The sequence below is a fragment of the Oncorhynchus kisutch genome, unplaced genomic scaffold, assembly GCF_002021735.2.
Source record: "Oncorhynchus kisutch isolate 150728-3 unplaced genomic scaffold, Okis_V2 Okis07a-Okis12b_hom, whole genome shotgun sequence".
In the NCBI taxonomy this organism is placed as follows: Eukaryota; Metazoa; Chordata; class Actinopteri; order Salmoniformes; family Salmonidae; genus Oncorhynchus; species Oncorhynchus kisutch.
Genome location: NW_022261984.1, coordinates 10,971,829 through 10,993,017, shown reverse-complemented (window position 1 = coordinate 10,993,017; position 21,189 = coordinate 10,971,829).

Below are 21,189 nucleotides of genomic sequence, written 5' to 3'. Positions count from 1 at the left end.
TTGAAAAAAATATATAATTAAAAAAATTGGACCCTTGACTTGATGTGCATTTGCAATATGAAAATTTACCGTGGAGAGCGCTCGTCATCTATTGGATTTTTGCTGTGTGACACTTGGCATTTGCCATATGGCATTTGCAATACGTTTTGAATGAAACAACGTCCATTTGAGTGGTATTGTACATCGTGTATATATTTCGTACGGGGCCAATAAGTTCCCATTCATTTTTGTCCATATCATGGGGGTATTCCCTTACTGAAGTACAAACCCCTGAGATTTAGGGTGAGATGTTGTGGGGTTGTCTGGCTGATGGTGCATGGCTCCTGCTTTGCAAATATGCTTGGTAAATACCAATCTGCATGGTGGAAGTTCTTCGCTTTGATTTTTTGAACCTGTTTACGAGAACCTGGCTGTTCTCTGGGCTCTGAAACGTCCCGGTCCGGGGGAAGGAGAGAGAGAGGGGAAGGGATGAACAACATGAATCTGAGGGCCTTCAGGATCAAATTATCATGGTGTCTATGATTGTCAGCTACCTCCCACTGGTTCTTAACCTAGTCAGTTATCATTCTAAAGAAACAGTGGAGTTTCTTGGGGGATGTTCCAGTTGTTTCTCTTTCGCTATTGTCAGTGGGTTGGTTCAGCCCCTCCTCTACCTCCACAGGTCTGGGAAACTGCCCTGTGTCAGGGGACCCTGAGGCTGAGGTCACATTAGGCACTGACATCAAGGAAACTAACCAAAAGAAACATCCTTTAAGGAATTGTACATCAACGCAATAGGATTGCCGCCTCTCTATTTTATGTGTCTGTACCAATGTATACAGACAAATGTGTCTGTTGCTTCTGTCTGTAAAATGGCTTTATTCTTCTACGCTGACATCAGTTCTAATTTTGATTAGAACCATTTGAACCGTTTAATTTGGACAAAAAGTTGAAAGAAAAACATTTGCGAAACTCTTTGTCCAATCAGTTTCCCACCTTGATTTAACGTCGTCATGTTTGTTTTATTTGTTGAAGTTACAGGGAAACAACATTGATTCTACCATTTTGTGCCCAGTGGCACGGCACTGGCAATATATATTCCTCATTACTAAGCCGATCCAATCCATTCTGTACAAACCCGGAACCAATGAAAATAGAAAAGGGGCAGAATAGAAGTTGTGTGGGAATTAAAGAGGCAACCTGTGTTTCAAACAACAACAAAACCAACACCCAACACTTTTTTGTTTGGGAATTTAAAAGTATGAGACGTTTTTGCAAAGAAATAGAAACAATGACTTAAAAAATTTTTTTTATCTACAATTGTTACATTTTAAGTTAAATGAATTGTAATATTGTTTCTGACTGTGTTGCCATCTAGCCTGTCTGAACATTGAGAAATAGAAACCATATTTTTGGAATAACCTACAACTGTTAAATGTTATGTTAAACATACTTTAAATTAATTATAATTTCAGTTTCCGACTGTTTTTCCTGACTGTTTTCCTCTCTCCAGCTGTGACACTTGAGAAATAGAACCAAGAACGTTAAAAATATAATCCACGGTTGTTCATTGTTAAATTAAATTATGCAAAATTAGTTGAAATATACATTTTTAACATTTCTCTGACTGTTTAGCCATATCCTAGACATTGGAACACTTTTGCTCAACTGAAGTAGAGTATATTGTGAATAATTGCTGGCCACACTACTTGCCTAGAGAGTTCTCAGCTATATTATTTTCATGGCTGTTTATTTACCACCACAAACCGATGCTAGCAATGAGACCGCACTCAGTCAGCTGTATAAGGAAATGAGCAAACAGGAAACCACTTACCCAGAGGCGGCACTCCTGGTGGCCGGAGACTTTAATGCAGGGAAACTTAAATTAGTTCTACCAAATCTCTATCGACATATTAAATGTGCTTAAAATTCTAGATAACCTGTACTCCACACACAGATACGCATGCAAATATATCCCTCGCCCTCCATTTGCTAAATCCGACCACAACTCTATCCTCCTGATTCCAGCTTACAAGAAAAATGTAAAGCAGGAAGCACCAATGAATAGGTCTATGAAAAAGTGATCAGATGAAGCAGATGCTAAAGTACAGGACTGTTGTGCTATCACAGACTGGAACATGTTCCGGGATTCTTCCGATGACATTGAGGAATACACCATATCAGTCACTGGCTTTATCAATAAGTTCATCGAGGACGTCGTCACCACAGTGACTGTACGTACATACCCCAACCAGAAGCCATGGATTACAGGCAACATTCGCACTGAGTTAAAGGGTAGAGCTTCTGCTTTTAATGTGCGGGACTCTAATCCAGAAGCTTACAAGAAGTCCCACTATGCCCTGCGACGAACCATTAAAAAGGCAACGTGTCAATACAGGGCTAATATTGAATCATACTACACTGGCTCCGACCCTCGTCGGATGTGGCAGGTCTCGCTAACTATTACAGACTACAAAGGGAAGCACAGTCACGAGCTGCCCAGTGACACGAGCCTATCAGATGAGCTATATCACTTCTATGCTCGCTTCGAGGCAAGCAACAATGAGGCATGCATGAGAGCATCAGCTGTTCCGGACGACTGTGTGATCACGCTCTCCGTAGCCGAAGTGAGTAAGACCTTTATACAGGTCAACATACACAAGGCTGCGGGGCCAGACAGATTACCAGGAAGTGTGCTCCGGGCATGTGCTGACCAACTGACAGGTGTCTTCACTGACATTTTCAACATGTCTTTGATTGAGTCTGTAATACCAACATGTTTCAAGCAGACCACCATAGTCCCTGTGTCCAAGAACACAAAGGCAACCTGCGTAAATGACTACAGACCCGTAGCACTCACGTCCGTAGCCATGAAGTGCTTTGAAAGGCTGGTAATGGCTCACATCAACACCATTATCCCAGAAACCCGAGACCCACTCCAATTTGCATACTGCCCAAACAGATCCACAGATTATGCAATCTCTATTGCACTCCACACTGCCCTTTCCCACCTGGACAAAAGGAACACCTGTGTGAGAATGCTATTCATTGACTACAGCTCAGCGTTCAACACCATAGTACCCTCAAAGCTCATCACTAAGCTAAGGAACCTGGGACTAAACACCTCCCTCTGCACCTGGATCCTGGAATTCCTGACGGGCTGCCCCCAGGTGGTGAGGGTAGGTAGCAACACATCTGCTACGCTGATCCTCAACACTGGAGCTCCCCAGGGGTGCGTGCTCAGTCCCCTCCTGTACTCCCTGTTCATCCACGACTGCATGGCCAGGCACGACTCCAACACCATCATTAAGTTTGCAGATGACACAACAGTGGCAGGCCTGATCACCGACAATGACGAGACAGCCTAGCCAGGTGGTGCCAGAATAACAACCTATCCCTCAACAGAACCAAGACTAAGGAGACGATTGTGGACTACAGGAAAAGGAGCACCGAGCACGCACGCCCCCACACGCCCCCATCGACGGGGATGTAGTGGAGAAGGCTGAGAGCTTCAAGTTCCTTGGTGTCAACATCAACAACGAACTTGGTGTCCAAACACACCAAGTAAGTCGTGAAGAGGGCATGACAAGCCAATTCCCCATCAGGAAATTAAAAAGATTTGGCATGGGTCCTGAGATCCTCAAAAGGTTCTACAGCTGCAACATCGAGAGCATCCTGACCGGTTGCATCACTGCCTGATACGGCAATTGCTCGGCCTCGACCGCAAGGCACTTCAGAGGATATTGCGTACGGCCCAGTACATCACTGGGGCAAAGCTGCCTGCCATCCAGTTCCTCTACACCAGGCGGTGTCAGAGGAAGGCCCTAAACATTTTCAATGACCCCAGCCACCCCGGTCATAGACTGTTCTCTCTACTACCACATGGCAAGCGGTACCGGAGTGCCAAGTCTAATACAGCAAATGTCCAATACAGCAAATGAAAGATAAACATCTTGTTAATCTACCCATCATATCCCATTTTTAAAATGTTTTACAGCGAAAACACAACTTATATTTATGTTAGACCACCACCACCAAAAAAAAGGGGGATGGGCTTGCTATACCCAAAGAGGCCAACGTCATGACAGAGTGATATACTGTAAACACCTTTATAGAGTTGTATACTGTAGGACACCTTTATAGAGTGGTATACTGTAGGACACCTTTATAGAGTGGTATACTGTAAACACCTTTACAGAGTGGTATACTGTAGGACACCTTTATAGAGTGGTATACTGTAGGACACCTTTATAGAGTGGTATACTGAAGGACACCTTTATAGAGTGGTATACTGAAGGACACCTTTATAGAGTGGTATACTGTAAACACCTTTATAGAGTTGTATACTGTAAACACCTTTATAGAGTGGTATACTGTAGGACACCTTTATAGAGTGGTATACTGTAGGACACCTTTATAGAGTGGTATACTGTAAACACCTTTATAGAGTGGTATACTGTAAACACCTTTATAGAGTGGTATACTGTAAACACCTTTATAGAGTGGTATACTGTAAACACCTTTATAGAGTGGTATACTGAAGGACACCTTTATAGAGTTGTATACTGTAAACACCTTTATAGAGTGGTATACTGTAAACACCTTTATAGAGTTGTATACTGTAAACACCTTTATAGAGTGGTATACTGTAAACACCTTTATAGAGTTGTATACTGTAAACACCTTTATGGAGTGGTATACTGTAAACACCTTTATAGAGTGGTATACTGAAGGACACCTTTATGGAGTGCTATACTGAAGGACACCTTTATGGAGTGGTATACTGTAAACACCTTTATAGAGTGGTATACTGAAGGACACCTTTATGGAGTGGTACACTGCCTCTCCGAGGCACATTTGATTGGACAGAGATGACCTTCTGAAGGTCCGTCACCAATTGTCCGTTCCAAATGACACCCTCTTCCCTACATGGGTCATAGTCAAAGGAAGTTCACTATTTAGGGAATAGGGTGTCATTGGTGACGCATTCAAAACGTCCGTCCCTGAAGGCAAGGGATGGAAATCAAGGAACATTTTAGAATAATCTGGTTCCTGGTCATTACCTGGCTGTGTTGACTTCCCCTCTGATGTTATGTTAATGGACAGAGTTAGAGGCTGTGTGTGTGTGTGTGTGTGTGTGTGTGTGTGTGTGTGTGTGTGTGTGTGTGTGTGTGTGTGTGTGTGTGTGTGTGTGTGTGTGTGTGTGTGTGTGTGTGTGTGTGTGTGTGTGTGTGTGTGTGTGTGTGTGTGTGTGTGTGTGTGTGTGTAAGGTAAGGTAGGGAAGCACGAAGCACGAAGTGAGCAGAGTCCTATACAGGCTTCTACAGCTCCTGAGACAGACACTACACCTGTAAACTCCCAGAGGAAGAGAGGGACGGAGCACTACTCTGAGACAGACACTACACCTGTAAACTCCCAGAGGAAGAGAGGAACGGAGCACTACTCTGAGACAGACACTACACCTGTAAACTCCCAGAGGAAGAGAGGGACGGAGCACTACTCTGAGACAGACACTACACCTGTAAACTCCCAGAGGAAGAGAGGGACGGAGCACTACTCTGAGACAGGTAGGACCCCATGGTAACTTGTGATTTGAGTTTTGATTCAATTGTAATTGGACTAAGTTAACATCAATTAAATATGGAGCAAAAATATATTGATAGATATGAGATGTCAAAGTTGGCGTTGACTTTTTAAAGATGCTATGAACTTCATATTGTTGACTGAAATATTATATTTTAAAGCTAAATAGGAAATGAAAGGTGACATGTGAATGATCATGTAATATGGTAATGTCGTCTTCACCTTTCCCTCTGGTTGGTTAGGTAACATTTGTGACGTACTGTACGCAATTTCTCAACACAACACAAGGATTTTCTGATTTATTTATCTATTTACAATAACATAGTTTTTTCCCCATCGCCATGGGAACCCCGGAACCAATACAGATAATGGAACACCTCCAACGTTCCGTGGGTTCCATTGAAGAGAAGATGTCCACCTTAATGTTGAACGACTCTTCTTCCTCCGCTACCCTGGACAACCTAAACCACTGCATGGCCCAGACCAAATATCTCTTCACCATCGCCTACGCACTCAACCTCATCATGGGTCTCCCCACCAATGTCTACGTCCTGTGGCTGATAGTGACCGGAGCTGTAGGGACGATGGCTTCAGACTTCTTCTCTCTCAATCTGACCGTGTCTGAGATCATCTACTGTCTATTCAATCTCTTGGCTTTGTTGGACTACTATCTGTTGAATGGCTTGTTCCTGCCTGCCAGGGCTTTCTCTGTGGGTTTACTGACTGTCAGTCGTCCTCTGTTCCAGTGCTGTATCTGTGTGGAGCGCTACCTGGCGGTGGTCCACCCTGTAACCTTCCTGAAGTACAAACCCCTGAGGTACAGGCTGGGGTGTTGTGGTGTTGTCTGGCTGGTGGTTCTTGGGTTCTGTGTTGCTGCGTTGTTCATGTCTTTCTCAACCACCTTCTATTACTTTTACTTGGCTCAGTATCTGGTTGTGTTTTCCATTGAGTTGTTCTGCTGCCTGGCTGTTCTCAGAGCTCTGAGACGTCCCGGGCCGGGGGAAGGAGAGAGAGAGGGGGAAGGGATGAACAACATGAAGAGAAAGGCTTTCTGGATCATTCTGGTCATTCTAGTCTCTGTGGTCGTGAGTGTTCTTCCTATCATGGTCACTGTGTCTTTCCAAGGGTACCTGAACTTCAACGACTTCTACTTTGCTCTCTCCATCTCTTTCTCCCTCATAATCATCTCTGGGTTTGTTCAGCCCCTCCTCTACCTCCACAGAGCTGGGAAACTGGCCTGTATCAGGGGACCCTGAGAATATCTCCCCTAACATGAAGCATTTCTACCTGAAATCTAAATGCTCTAAATGTCAATAATGCTGTGTGTCTTTAGTAGTAATGGAATAAAATTCCACAGGAAACATGTATATTTATTGTCCCTGCCATTACAGTTGGAACATTTTGTTACTTTCCCAGAATCCCAAGGTTTTCCAGATATCCTGGTTGGAAGATTCCCAGAATCAGAAGGGAATGAGCATGAAAACCTGATAATTTGGGGAAATTCATTTCCTTTTGAACCCTACCTGAAACAATTGTTTATTTTATTTTATTATTACAGTGGGACATCAGTGCTAGTCCATCTCAGGCATTACCACAAGGACACTGAAACTATCGCTAACATGTTGCATGTAGCCCACATGGTCTTTGATCAGAAAGCACGATGATACAATGCCGACTACTAATATTGAGGAATGTTTTGGCTTTTATAGAAACACAAGATGTGCCGAATCTTTAGGGTTCTCTCTTTTGTAGCCGCTTCCTGTAGTCAAAAGACCAAATCTCCCTCTAGTGGCCTCATGGGTTTAATGTTATTACTAGTTTTCCTTAACGATCATAAGAGAAAAAATAAAAAAGTGTAAATCTGGTGTTTCTATGTCTTACAGTTTGGTTATATTTCAGTCTTCTGTGATGTATATAAAGTGTAAAGCTGGTGTTTCTATGTCTAACAGTTTGGTTATATTTCAGTCTTCTGTGATGTATATAAAGTGTAAATCTGGTGTTTCTATGTCTAACAGTTTGGTTATATTTCAGTCTTCTGTGATGTATATAAAGTGTAAATCTGGTGTTTCTATGTCTAACAGTTTGGTTATATTTCAGTCTTCTGTGATGTATATAAAGTGTAAATCTGGTGTTTCTATGTCTAACAGTTTGGTTATATTTCAGTCTTCTGTGATGTATATAAAGTGTAAATCTGGTGTTTCTATGTCTAACAGTTTGGTTATATTTCAGTCTTCTGTGATGTATATAAAGTGTAAATCTGGTGTTTCTATGTCTAACAGTTTGGTTATATTTCAGTCTTCTGTGATGTATATAAAGTGTAAATCTGGTGTTTCTAGGTCTAACAGTTTGGTTATATTTCAGTCTTCTGTGATGTATATAAAGTGTAAATCTGGTGTTTCTATGTCTAACAGTTTGGTTATATTTCAGTCTTCTGTGATGTATATAAACTGTAATATTGTGATGCAAACTCAAAATGTAATACATTTCATCTCTATATCTGACATGGTACAGGTGTCTTATTTTGTTTAAGCCCATAACCATGTGTGTGAGGTGGATACTTTTAAATCAAAGTATATTTGTTAAAGACCACCAAGAATCACTCTGTGTGACTCTGATTTAGCCCACATTTATCACATTTATTCTGTTTCCGTTTGATAAAATAATCAAATTTTGGTCATTTTTCCGCTGTCCCGGTAAATCCCGCAAGAGGGCAAATGGAATCATATTGCAAATGTACAAAACATCACGAATCACGACGTGGCCTTATCTCCTTAACGGAAAATATTTTGAAACCGAAACTTGGTGAGCATAGGTTTTGCATAATGAGCAGTTGGCCCCGAACAAGATGGCGTCTAGGCCTTAACGGTTTTTCAGTTATGGCCATTTTTCTGGGATTAAAGGTCCAAAATGAAAATAGAGCAATCATTTTTCCACTTCACATCAAAGTAAAGGAACGTACGGTGTCAATAAAAAAAGAACCAGCCAATTATCTATCATCGTTTTAGAGAAATCGTACAATGTCAAATTGGTGATGTTCAAAAATAGTTTCAATGTTCAATTTTTTTTTAAACAGTTACAGATCCAGTTGCAGGGTGTTCATACGAATCTTTTTAAAGTGTGCTTCGGAGCTCTGAGAGATTTCTGGGATTTTGGGGGATTTTCTGAAATAACACACACTCACTAAACCCTCCGTAAATAAGTCAGTTCTTAACGTAAAGACTTAAAACTCAAAATTCTATAATTGTCTACCCCAAGCAGGAAATGTGTTCACTTTCAGCTTTCTGTGTAAACCGGAAGTGCCTTAAAAGGGTGTCATAGGTGCTGTTTCGAATGATTAAAAAGGTCAGATCTTTTCAAAACTTCGTATGTGTGATTAGGCAACCCCCATGAACTGTAAGTCAGTCATTTCTCCCAACAGATGTAAAAAAAAAGCTCTCTCTCACACACCTCTGTCTCTCCTGGATCACACACACACACACACACACACACACACACACACACACACACACACACACACACACACACACACACACACACACACACACACACACACACACACACACACACACACACACACACACACACACACACACACACACACACACACACACACAGCAAGGATGGAGTGACAAAGTGCGGTGCTTAAAGACACACAGAGCCTGCAATGGCATTTCCATATTCTCTAGACCGTGCCGAGTTCAACAAGATGCCCCGCTTGACAGTAGCTCGCTCTGAGTGCAGCGACCGTGAAAAAAGTAGGCCCAAAATTAAGCCTGGCCCTAAATGTAATTTCCTTTTTGGTGACAGTGAGAGAACCGTTGGGGTGTGAAGCACAATTCGACCTCAGGTACATTCCTGAGGTCCTCCCGATCTGTGCAAGCCTAACCTTGACCGTGTGGCATTAACCCTTAACAGTTAATCAGGGTTTTTTGATCTCACAGATTACAATGACTTCTCTCCTCATAGGAAGACATTGCCTGCTCCTCTAAAGTCAACCTGAAGCCTATGTGGGTTATGAATGTCTTATGAACCTGTCTTCAATGACAGCCCATCAGGACACTACGAGGTCTACCTGTGTCGATTCTAAGCTTCCTGAAGCAACCGGAAGTGGTTAAAATCACCCTACAAGTGTTTTTCAATACCCAACCAGCAGTTTGTGATAAATAGTGCATTCAACCCTGTGTAAATCGGTCAGTTCTTAACGAAAACACTTAAAACTCAGGATTCTGTAAAGGCATACCCCAATCAGGATATGTGTTGACTTATAGCTTCATGTGCCAACCGAAAGTGCCTTAAATGGTGTCATAGTGGCTGTTTCGAAGGGTTAAAAAGGTCAGATCTTTTCAAAACTTCATATGTGTGATTAGGCAACCCCCATGAACTGTAAATCAGTCATTTCTCCCATAAAAGTTCAAAGAAAAACTAAATCACACACACACACAGCTTGGAAGGAGGGACATATTGGGGTGCGTAGAGACAGACAGTGCCTGCAATAGTTACCTTTGTTCGAGCTAAAAAAGAACCATCAGACCTAGAGTTCTGAAACTTTAGAAACCTGTTCTAGACCTTAGGTCGATGGTGCGTGGTGAGTTACTTGGCTCTAGAAGGTTCTCGGACCGAGAAACAGCCTCGTATATTTGCAATAACTTCAATTCATTTTTGCATCTCGAAAATGGCGACATTTAGAAATGTCCCAAAGTCGCAAGACTAGGTGCATTGCGACCTCCTCGGCCCATATAGACGGACCCCAACATTTCTGTCCGATAGCTCATTCAAGGACCCCGTAGCAAGGCATGGAAAAAAGTGGATTTTCAGCACCAATTAGGGTCTTGCTCAGGCACCAAATGACCTATCGAGCCGAAACTTGGGATTCGGGGTCGCCTCACATAGGCCTACACATAATGTCAGAGCTGGACCCGCAGCTAGAACGTAACTACGTGTTTACGTTTTTATTATGGTTTGAACAGAAGGCGTTGTGAATTTTGGGCCAGCTCTGAAGTATGTGATAGTTGGCTTCCAAACGAGTTGGAAAAAGTGGGTGTGGTGTCAGTTTGTATCAGTTTGGTGTCAGAATGATATCTAATTGACTGATGACTGGTAACTTGCTGCTGACTTTTGTCCTTTTGCAATATGTTTAAACAGTGAGGTACCATCACCAAAGTGACATTCTGAAATAAACCCCAACGAGTGATGGAGAGGAACCAGAATCACTGCCCAGCCATCCCGAGTTCATCGGGCCAGTCAATTTCGCAGTCCTGCAGGATTTTTGAGCATGCCAAATTCGTGATGGTAAATGACCATTGAACCATATTGCAAATGCACAGTGCATTTGCAACAGTGAAAAAACATCACCAAATGGACATGATGAAATCAACACAACGAGAAATGGAGAGGAACCACTATCACTGCCCAGCCATCCTGTGTTCATCAGGCCAGTTAATTTGGCATTTCTGCAGGATTTTTGAGCATGACAAATTCGTGATGGTAAATGCCCATTGAAACATATTGCAAATGCACGTGCAAGGTAGGCATACCAGAATACCAGAAAACCTGGTTACTCACCTGCACATGGTAAGTCTGAATAACAAGTAATGAGAAGGTCTTTAATCAAAAGGTGTAAAAAAATAAATTTCCTGAGTCTGATAGGCCCCTTGGAGCAAACTTACCCAATAGGTTTCTCCATGACGTAACACACACCTGTGTGAAGGTAGGGCCGAGCTTTAGAGCACATTCAAACCAGACTAAATGATGCGTAAAAACTGTCCAATGAGGGCAAGTGTTGAGGGGGTGGGGTTTAGATTTACTTTGCGTTGTCCAGCATGGTTTCAATTTTCAACACAACAACAGATACATGAACCAATTGAAAATGATGAACAGCATTTATCACACCTCTTCCCCTATTACACCCAATCACATTCCACTCCTCAGATTAACCTAATGTTACCTTGCTACAGAACATGTGTTGTGTTTGGTTAGGATATGGCCTTCGGCTCCTACGTTTGCATATCTGGTTCTGGCTGAATACATTTGTCCATTAAGTAACACACACCTGTGCAAAGGCAGGGCCGAGCTTTAGGGGAGATTCAAACCAGACAAAATGATGGTTAACAACACAGCCAACTTGGTGCTATCCAATGAGATTGTGCATTGGAGGAGGACCTAGATTTGTGTTGTGTTGTCCTTCAGAAAAGGTGGGGAGGAAACTCACACCTGTGTGAAGGCTGGGTAAGAGGCAGAGCTTTAGAACCACTGAAGAGACCAGGGTCGTCTGAGGAACACGACAGGTAGTCTACACTGAACACTGAAGAGACGAGGGTTGTCTGAGGAACAAATTCACTAATCCTGATTAAAGGAGTAAGAATTGGAAAGTTTTGTCTCGTACATTCACAGACCCCAACGACTGAGAAGACATGAACACCTCTGGAGACAGCAACTCTACTCTCCTCTCTTCCTTCTCTGAACACCTTCTGGTAAAACATGTATAATAACATCCATTAATAAACCATTTATAAGGTATTTGAATGTGTAAATAACCAGCTTACTAACATTTATACATGTGGGATGTAATGATTAATACACGTTAAGAAAACTGTTTGTTAATGTATAATAAATGATTTACTAATAAATGTTATTATAGTGTTACCCTCCTTTCTTTCCAGTATGTCCAGTATGTTCTGTACACAGCTGCCGTCTCCATCAACCTCATCCTGGGTCTCCCCACCAATGTCTACGCCGTGTGGCTGATAGTGACCGGAGCTGTAGGGACGATGGCTTCAGACTTCTTCTCTCTCAACCTGGCTGTGTCTGAGATCTTCTACAGCCTGTCCAATCTGATATATTTAATTCATTTTCACATCCAAGATAATGGTACTTTATTGAGAGTTGGTGTGTTCTTTTCCGGTTTCAACCTCTTTGGTCGCCCACTCTTCCAGTGCTGTATCTGTGTGGAGCGCTACCTGGCGGTGGTCCACCCTGTAACCTTCCTGAAGTACAAACCCCTGAGATACAGGGTGGGGTGTTGTGGTGTTGTCTGGATGATGGTGCTTGGCTCCTGCTGTGTAAATATGTTTGGTGAATATCAATATTTATGGTGGGAGTGCTTTGATTTGATTTTAAATATGCTTATGCTTTCTGGGATGTTGTTCTGCTGCCTGGCTGTTCTCTGGACTCTGAAACGTCCTGGTCCGGGGGAAGGAGAGAGAGAGGGGGAAGGGATGAACATCATGAAGCTGAGGGCCTTCAGGATCATTTCAATGATCATAGTGTCTATGATTGTCAGTTACCTTCCACTGGTTCTTCTCCTAGTCAGTTATCATTTTATAGAATCAGTGGAGTTTTGGGGGGGATGGTCTATTTGTTTCTCTATCACTGTTGTCAGTGGGTTTGTTCAGCCCCTCCTCTTCCTCCACAGGTCTGGGAAACTGTCCTGTGTCAGGGGACCCTGAGGCAGAGGTCCCACTGGGCGCTGACATCAAGTTAAACGACTCATTTTGATTTACATTTGATTGTCAACTCACCTGAATTCAACGTAAAAAAAAAGTTATTTGATTTAGGTTAAAAGTTGATAAAAAGACAAACATTCCCTAAATTCCTTTACGTTGATTAATATTTTTTAAATCCAATCAGTTTTTCACGTTGATTCAACGTCATCATATTGATTTTTTTTGTCGAAATTACATGGAAACAACATAGATTCAACCAATTTGTGGCCAGTGGGGTGGCACTGACCAGATATACCCTTTCCATGCTGTTAAGCATTCACCATAGTTTCTGGGAATTTACTAGAAATGATCATATCGGAGCACATTACAGTTGTGTTCCGCAGAATGTAAAAAGTGTTTCTCACTATGTCCTTATAACGACCAAGACAAGTGATTGAAGTTAATCTAACCAATGAGAATAGAATAGGGGTGAAATAGAAGTTGTGTGGGAATTAAAAGGGCAATTCTTTTCTGTGTGAATTTAAAAATTGATGGCATTAGAAGTTCTAGCAGAGAAAGAGAAATAATTACTTTTTTAAAATCAACAATTGTTAAATGTTGTTAAAAATAAGTTATATTAATGAATGTGACTTGCAAAGCAAACGTATTCTAATTATTTGTAACACTACTCCTGCTTCACCTTAAGCTAGAAACGTTATTTGAACTATAAAACGTGCCGATAAGGTCTGGGATAATGTGCTTGTATAAAACTTGTTGATATATTTTAACCTTTTTAAGTTACACATTTGTTTGTCCAAAAGGGCCTGTTAGTCAGTCGATCTGTGTGTCTTCCAACACATTGGTGTGGCTGACTTCCTGGTGAAGCAGGAAGTGTGAATAGAAGCAGTGCTGTCAGGCTGGTCATGTTTCAGAGGATGTATGACGAGACCTTCTCCTCAGCCTATTGGGGAGCTGCAGCGATGAAGGAAGGACTCTGAGGAAGAAAAGGTGCTGGTCTCTCAACATCTTTTCAACACTACTTCTGGAATGTCCATTTGTTTCTTCATCGTAGTTCAACCCTGGGTTTGTGCAACCAATTTGAGATGTAACTTCTTCAGAAAAACTACATCTGCTTCTGTAGTTGATTTGTACCATGTCAAGTATCAATTAATCCTATAGATGAACTATTCTAGAGTAAAATTCACCAGAGTATCTGTGTCTCTCTATAAAGTTTGTAAGGAATTCATTATAACCTCAAAAAGGGTTTTAACTTTGGATGTAAATTCTCTTGAAACACTTTTCAATCTGCATTTCATCTGGACCAATGACACTGTGTCAAATATAATATGTAAATACATACCCAGCCATCACCATGTTATGAGATGTCATCTACATTATATTTACTCAATGATATACATTATATATACATAACATGTGGTCAAGTGCTGTTTAAATGGTGACTGAAAACATGACAAGGCATTGCATTGCACGGCCCAAAATGGAGGGTCTTAAAACATCAACTGTGTCTTGTCCTGTCATCTTCATTCTCAATAAAACTGGGTGACAGTTACAGACTGTAAATCTCTGAAAGTATTTATTGACAAAAGTTCATTTAAACTCTACAGTCCTTCCAACCAGCTAGGAGGAACATCAGCAATATACTGTAGTGTTACTTCTACACAAATGGCCCCTATTCCCTACACAGTGGCCCCTATTCCCTACATAGTGGCCCCCTATTCCCTACATAGTGGTCCCCTATTCCCTACATAGTGGTCCCCTATTCCCTACATAGTGGCCCCCTATTCCCTACATAGCGGTCCCCTATTCCCTACATAGTGGCCCCCTATTCCCTACATAGTGGCCCCCTATTCCCTACATAGTGGTCCCCTATTCCCTACACAGTGGTCCCCTATCCCTACATAGTGGTCCCCTATTCCCTACATAGTGGTCCCCTATTCCCTACATAGTGGCACCCTATTCCCTACATAGTGGTCCCCTATTCCCTACATAGTGGTCCCCTATTCCCTACATAGTGGTCCCCTATTCCCTACATAGTGGTCCCCTATTCCCTACATAGTGGTCCCCTATTCCCTACATAGTGGCCCCTAATCCCTACATAGTGGCCCATATTCCCTACATAGTGGCCCCCTATTCCCTACATCGTGGCCCCCTATTCCCTACATAGTGGCCCCTATTCCCTACATAGTGGTCCCCTATTCCCTACATAGTGGTCCCCTATTCCCTACATAGTGGTCCCTTATTCCCTACATAGTGGCCCCCTATTCCCTACATAGTGGTCCCCTATTCCCTACATAGTGGTCCCCTATTCCCTACATAGTGGCCCCCTATTCCCTACATAGTGGCCCCCTATTCCCTACATAGTGGTCCCCTATTCCCTACATAGTGGTCCCCTATTACCTACATAGTGGCCCCCTATTCCCTACATAGTGGCACCCTATTCCCTACATAGTGGTCCCCTATTAACTACATAGTGGCCCTCTTTTCCCTACATAGTGGTCCCCTATTCCCCACATAGTGCACTATGGTCCGTGGTCACATGTTCTCGTTCTGGCTGAACTGAGATTAGTTTCAGGACCATACCTGGACTGGACCTGTTCAGACTGGGTGGGCGGAGCTTCAGTAACATACCTGGACTGGACCTGTTCACACTGGGTGGGCGGAGCTTCAGTAACATACCTGGACTGGACCTGTTCAGACTGGGTGGGTGGAGCTTCAGTAACATACCTGGACTGGACCTATTCACACTGGGTGGGTGGAGCTTCAGTAACATACCTGGACTGGAACTGTTCAGACTGGGTGGGTGGAGCTTCAGTAACATACCTGGACTGGACCTGTTCAGACTGGGTGGGTGGAGCTTCAGTAACATACCTGGACTGGACCTGATCAGACTGGGTGGGTGGAGCTTCAGTAACATACCTGGCTGGGGTCAGTTTGTTATATCTGGAGTACTTCTCCTGTCCTATTCGGTGTCCTGTGTGAATCTAAGTGTGCGTTCTCTAATTCTCTCCTTCTCTCTTTCTTTCTCTCTCTCGGAGGACCTGAGCCCTAGGACCATGCCCCAGGACTACCTGACATGATGACTCCTTGCTGTCCCCAGTCCACCTGGCCATGCTGCTGTTCCAGTTTCAACTGACCTGAGCCCTAGGACCATGCCCCAGGACTACCTGACATGATGACTCCTTGCTGTCCCCAGTCTACCTGGCCATGCTGCTGCTCCAGTTTCAACTTCCACCTGACTGTGCTGCTGCTCTAGTTTCAACTGTTCTGCCTTATTATTATTCGACCATGCTGGTCATTTATGAACATTGAACATCTTGACCATGTTCTGTTATAATCTCCACCCGGCACAGCCAGAAGAGGACTGGCCACCCCACATAGCCTGGTTCCTCTCTAGGTTTCTTCCTAGGTATTGGCCTTTCTAGGGAGTTTTTCCTAGCCACCGTGCTTCTCCACCTGCATTGCTTGCTGTTTGGGGTTTTAGGCTGGGTTTCTGTACAGCACTTTGAGATATCAGCTGATGTACGAAGGGCTATATAAATAAATTTGATTTGATTTGATTTGATACCTGGACTGGACCTGATCAGACTGGGTGGGTGGATCTTCAGTAACATACCTGGACTGGACCTGATCAGACTGGGTGGGTGGAGCGTCTCAGACAGTGTATAGTGCACTACTTTAGACCAGGGCCCTATTCCCTATATAGTACACTACTTTAGACCAGGGCCCTATTCCCTATATAGTGCAGTACTTTAGACACCTGTACGAGGGTTGGGCCGAGCTTTAGGGCACATTCAATGCAGACAATGAATGTGTAAAAACTTCCCAATCAATGTTATCCAATGAGAGCCAACGTTAGTGGAGGACCGAGGTCTGAATTGCACTGTCCGCCAGAAGGTCTCAAATTCCAATAAACTACTGATCCGTCAAAACATTGAAAATAAAGAATAGCATTTATCCTGCCTCTTTCCCCATAACCCCAACCCTCACTCCACAGACTAACATAACCCCAACCCCAACCCCCACTCCACAGACTAACCTAACCCCAACCCCCACTCCACAGACTAACCTAACCCCTGCCCCCACTCCACAGACTAACCTAACCCCAACCCCCACTCCACAGACTAACCTAACCCCTGCCCCCACTCCACAGACTAACATAACCTCAACCCCCACTCCACAGACTAACCTAACCCCTGCCCCCACTCCACAGATTAACCTAACCCCAACCCCCACTCCACAGACTAACCTAACCCCTGCCCCCACTCCACAGACTAACCTAACCCCAACCCCCACTCCACAGACTATCCTAACCCCTGCCCCCACTCCACAGACTAACCTAACCCCTGCCCTCACTCCACAGACTAACCTAACCCCAACCCCCACTCCACAGACTAACCTAACCACAACCCCCACTCCACAGACTAACCTAACCCCAACCCCCACTCCACAGACTAACCTAACCCCTGCCCCCACTCCACAGACTAACCTAACCCCTGCCCCCACTCCACAGACTAACCTAACCCCACCCCCACTCCACAGACTAACCTAACCCCTGCCCCCACTCCACAGACTAACCTAACCCCTGCCCTCACTCCACAGACTAACCTAACCCCAACCCCCACTCCACAGACTAACCTAACCACAACCCCCACTCCACAGACTAACCTAACCCCAACCCCCACTCCACAGACTAACCTAACCCCTGCCCCCACTCCACAGACTAACCTAACCCCTTCCCCCACTCCACAGACTAGCCTAACCCCACCCCCACTCCACAGACTAACCTAACCCCTGCCCCCACTCCACAGACTAACCTAACCCCAACCCCCACTCCACAGACTAACCTAACCCCAACCCCCACTCCACAGACTAACCTAACCCCTGCCGCCACTTCACAGACTAACCTAACCCCAACCCCCACTCCACAGACTAACCTAACCCCAACTCCCACTCCACAGACTAACCTAACCCCTGCCCCCACTCCACAGACTAACCTAACCCCAACCCCCACTCCACAGACTAACCTAACCCCAACCCCCACTCCACAGACTAACCTAACCCCAAACCCCACTCCACAGACTAACCTAACCCCTGCCCACACTCCACAGACTAACCTCACCCCAACCCCCCCTCCAAAGACTAATCTAACCCCTGCTAGGGAACAGGTGTTGTGGTCGTGTTTGGTTTGAAACCTTGTCTTCACCTTCTACGTTTGCATCTCTGGTTCTGGCTGAATAGATTTGTCCATTATGTTGCACACACCTGTTAGAGGGTAGGGCCGAGCTCTAGACATACATTCAAACCAGACAAAATGATGCCTGACAACGCAGCCAACTCCAATGAGATAATGAGTTGGGGGAGGACCTAGATGTGTGTTGTGTTTTCCATCAGAAAAGGTGGGGAGGAAACACACACCTGTGTGAAGGCTGGGTCAGAGGCAGAGCTTTAGACCCACTGAAGAGACCAGGATTGTCTGAGGAACACGACAGGTAGTCTACTCTGACCACTGAAGAGACCAGGGTTGTCCGAGGAACACGACATGTAGTCTACACAGACCACTGAAGAGACCAGGGTTGTCTGAGGAACACAACAGGTAGTCTACACTGAACACTGAAGAGACCAGGGTTGTCTGAGGAACACAACAGGTAGTCTACACAGACCACTGAAGAGACCAGGGTTGTCTGAGGAACACAACAGGTAGTCTACACTGACCACTGAAGAGACCAGAGTTGTCTGAGGAACACAACAGGTAGTCTACACTGCCCACTGAAGAGACCAGGGTTGTCTGAGGAACACAACAGGTAGTCTACACTGACCACTGAAGAGACCAGGGTTGTCTGAGGAACACAACAGGTAGTCTACACTGACCACTGAAGAGACCAGAGTTGTCTGAGGAACAAAACAGGTAGTCTACACTGACCACTGAAGAGACCAGAGTTGTCTGAGGAACACAACAGGTAGTCTACACTGAACACTGAAGAGACCAGGGTTGTCTGAGGAACACAACAGGTTATCTACACTGACCACTGAAGAGACCAGAGTTGTCTGAGGAACACAACAGGTAGTCTACACTGAACACTGAAGAGACCAGGGTTGTCTGAGGAACACAACAGGTAGTCTACACAGACCACTGAAGAGACCAGGGTTGTCTGAGGAACACAACAGGTAGTCTACACAGACCACTGAAGAGACCAGGGTTGTCTGAGGAACACAACAGGTAGTCTACACAGACCACTGAAGAGACCAGGGTTGTCTGAGGAACACAACATGTAGTCTACACTGACCACTGAAGAGACCAGGGTTGTCTGAGGAACACAACAGGTAGTCTACTCTGACCACTGAAGAGACCAGGGTTGTCTGAGGAACACAACAGGTAGTCTACACAGACCACTGAAGAGACCAGGGTTGTCTGAGGAACACAACAGGTAGTCTACACTGAACACTGAAGAGACCAGGGTTGTCTGAGGAACACAACAGGTAGTCTACACAGACCACTGAAGAGACCAGGGTTGTCTGAGGAACACAACAGGTAGTCTACACAGACCACTGAAGAGACCAGGGTTGTCTGAGGAACACAACAGGTAGTCTACACAGACCACTGAAGAGACCAGGGTTGTCTGAGGAACACAACAGGTAGTCTACACAGACCACTGAAAAGACCAGGGTTGTCTGAGGAACACAACAGGTAGTCTACACAGACCACTGAAGAGACCAGGGTTGTCTGAGGAACACAACATGTAGTCTACACTGACCACTGAAGAGACCAGGGTTGTCTGAGGAACACAACAGGTAGTCTACACTGACCACTGAAGAGACCAGAGTTGTCTGAGGAACACAACAGGTAGTCTACACAGACCACTGTGGAGACCAGGGTTGTCTGAGGAACACAACAGATAGTCGACACTGACCACTGAAGAGACCAGGGTTGTCTGAGGAACACAACAGATAGTCTACACTGACCACTGAAGAGACCAGGGTTGTCTGAGGAACACAACAGGTAGTCTACACAGACCACTGAAGAGACCAGGGTTGTCTGAGGAACACAACAGGTAGTCTACACTGAACACTGAAGAGACCAGGGTTGTCTGAGGAACACAACAGGTAGTCTACACTGACCACTGAAGAGACCAGGGTTGTCTGAGGAACACAACAGGTAGTCTACACTGAACACTGAAGAGACCAGGGTTGTCTGAGGAACACAACAGGTAGTCTACACAGACCACTGAAGAGACCAGGGTTGTCTGAGGAACACAACAGGTAGTCTACACAGACCACTGAAAAGACCAGGGTTGTCTGAGGAACACAACAGGTAGTCTACACAGACCACTGAAGAGACCAGGGTTGTCTGAGGAACACAACATGTAGTCTACACTGACCACTGAAGAGACCAGGGTTGTCTGAGGAACACAACAGGTAGTCTACTCTGACCACTGAAGAGACCAGGGTTGTCTGAGGAACACAACAGGTAGTCTACACAGACCACTGTGGAGACCAGGGTTGTCTGAGGAACACAACAGGTAGTCTACACTGACCACTGAAGAGACCAGGGTTGTCTGAGGAACACAACAGGTAGTCTACACTGAACACTGAAGAGACCAGGGTTGTCTGAGGAACACAACAGGTAGTCTACACAGACCACTGAAGAGACCAGGGTTGTCTGAGGAACACAACAGGTAGTCTACACTGAACACTGAAGAGACCAGGGTTGTCTGAGGAACACAACAGGTAGTCTACACTGACCACTGAAGAGACCAGGGTTGTCTGAGGAACACAACAGGTAGTCTACACTGAACACTGAAGAGACCAGGGTTGTCTGAGGAACACAACAGGTAGTCTACACTGAACACTGAAGAGACCAGGGTTGTCTGAGGAACACAACAGGTAGTCTACACTGACCACTGAAGAGACCAGGGTTGTCTGAGGAACACAACAGGTAGTCTACACTGACCACTGAAGAGACCAGGGTCGTCTGAGGAACACAACAGGTAGTCTACACAGACCACTGAAGAGACCAGGGTTGTCTGAGGAACACAACAGGTAGTCTACACAGACCACTGAGAGACCAGGGTTGTCTGAGGAACACGACAGGTAGTCTACACAGACCACTGAAGAGACCAGGGTTGTCTGAGGAACACTACAGGTAGTCTACACAGACCACTGAGAGACCAGGGTTGTCTGAGGAACA